Below are 2,500 nucleotides of genomic sequence, written 5' to 3'. Positions count from 1 at the left end.
CCTCCTTCTCCTCTTCCTCTTCCTCTTCCTCCTCCTCCTCTTACGCACTACAAACTCACTTCAATTTCCTGTTTTGATGGACTGAAGAAGTGGAGAGAGATTAAAACTTATTCTCTTTTCCTCCTTATCGTCTTTCCTTCTGTCATGTTTACTCTCTCTCTCTCTCTCTCTCTCTCTCTCTCTCTCTCTCTCTCTCTCTCTCTCTCTCTCTCTCTCTCTCTCTCTCCAACTTCAGTCACTCGTAAAATTGGTCACGTGAAGATGTGGGAGTGGCCGTTTGGCAAAGGAGGAAGAGAAGAAGGAGGAGGAGGAGGAGGAGGAGGAGGAGGAGGAGGAGGAGGAGGAGGAGGAGGAGGAGGAGGAATAATGTAAAGTAAAAAGAAAGAAAGAAGAAACAGCAGCAGTCTTGTTGGTTCATACAGGAATGCTTGTAGAAGGAAGAGAAGAAGAAGAAGGAGGAAGAGGAGAGATAGATAATTGAAAATGAAAACATGAAAAGTAAGGAAACACACACCAAAGAAAAAAAAAAGAACAGTGGGGGCAAGAAAGAAGAGAGACCGTTTAGGTAATGAGGAGGAGGAGGAGGAGGGGGGGAAGAAAAATGAGAAGAAGAAGATGATGATGGCCAACAACAAAAGAAAAAAAAAAGAAAACAGGAAAGATAAATCTGCAAAATATATAAAAGAAAGAAAATATATAAGACGAAATAAGAACGGAACACAAACAAACACACACACACACACACACACACACACACACACACACACACACACACACACACACACACACACACACACACACACACGAAATAAAGAAAGAAAGCATATGAAAGTGAAACAAAAAGAAGAGAAAAGAAATAGTCTTTTTTTTCCCCTGGTGTACCTTGGCGGGGTCGTGTTGGGCCCCTCAGCTTGAAGGCGTCCCGAAATACAGGGAGACGAAGGTGGAGTCCCGTGGCCCAGTTTGCTTGACTTCTTCTCGCGCCTTTGTTGTGCGTTTATCATCACGTGCTCATGGGTTATCGATTCCTAGAAAGAAAGAGAGAGAGAGAGAGAGAGAGAGAGAGAGAGAGAGAGAGAGAGAGAGAGAGAGAGAGAGAGAGAGAGAGAGAGAGAGAGAGAGAGAGAGAGAGAGAGAGAGAGAATGTTTTATTGGTATAAATTAATAGGCTTAGATAGCTAGTCAATAACCTCTTTTTTACTACCTAGACTCAAGGCAAGGCAGCTAGGCACCTCTCTCTCTCTCTCTCTCTCTCTCTCTCTCTCTCTCTCTCTCTCTCTCTCTCTCTGGAATAAAGTTCACTCTGAGTATCCTAGCAGGTAGACAATAAAAGTGGTAATAATGATAAAATAATGAAAGGGAGAAAGAAAAAATAACAATAACATGAAGCCAAATGGGAGAGGAAACAATTGTACCAGAAAAGGAAAAGAAAAAATTGAAAATCTAAGGCGATATTAGAATTCATTGGTAACTGGCACACACACACACACGCACACACACACACACTGACTAGTAGCGGGCAAAATAATTTATTGGCTCGGCTATTAAACCAAACATTAAAAAGTTTATCTACTCGTATCTGTTTGTATATTTAACATTTGTGTATAGCTACTGAACATTAGAACATACAGAGAGAGAGAGAGGGAGAGAGAGAGAGAGAGAGAGAGAGAGAGAGAGAGAGAGAGAGAGAGAGAGAGAGAGAGAGAGAGAGAGAGAGTGAGAGAGAGGAGAGAGACTATGTTTAAATTTACTGCAGAAGGAGTTGATTGATATTTTCTGGTCTCTCTTTTTTCTGGCGGCGGCGGAAGAGGAGGAGGAGGAGGAGGAGGAGGAGGAGGAGGAGGAGGAGGAGGAGGAGGAGGGGCAGGAGTGGTTGATGGTGATGGTGGTTGCATCGGTTGAGGAGCAGGAGGAGGAGGAGGGAGAGAGAGGGAGAAGTGGTGATGATTGAGGAGGTGGAGAAAGTATTGAAAAGGAGAAGGAGGAAGAGGAGGAGGAAGCCTAGAAGGAGGAAGAAGTGGTTGGAAGGGAAAAGAAGAAATTGTATGAAGATTAGAAAAACAAAGAAAAAAAGGAAGTACACAAAATATAACAAGAAAAGAAAAGAAAAGAACAAGAAAGAAAAGAAAAAAAAATATGATTAAATGAAAAACGAGTTTCGCAAAGAAGGACGTGAAGGGAAAAGTAAGAAGAAGAAAGAAGAAGAAGAAGAAGAAGAAGAAGAAGAAGAAGAAGAAGAAGAAGAAGAAGATGGAAGAGTATGAGGAGTGAAAGGGGAAGAAGAAATAGAAAAGAAGAAACAAAATAAGAAAAAAAATAAAAATAAAGAAGAAAAGAAACAGACAAAAAAACAATTATGAGGAAAACAAAAAGAAGACGAGGACGACACCGATTATGAAGAAGAAAAGAGGAAGAAGAAAAGGAGGAGGAGGAAGAGGAAGGGGAAGAAATTTAAAGGTGCAGACCCTGGCGAGGTAGTCACTCTCCCATTCTCAGGGCC

The sequence above is a fragment of the Scylla paramamosain genome, chromosome 5, assembly GCF_035594125.1.
Source record: "Scylla paramamosain isolate STU-SP2022 chromosome 5, ASM3559412v1, whole genome shotgun sequence".
NCBI lineage: Eukaryota > Metazoa > Arthropoda > Malacostraca > Decapoda > Portunidae > Scylla > Scylla paramamosain.
The sequence above is the reverse complement of the archived record's forward strand: the minus strand, read 5'-3'. Positions refer to the sequence as shown.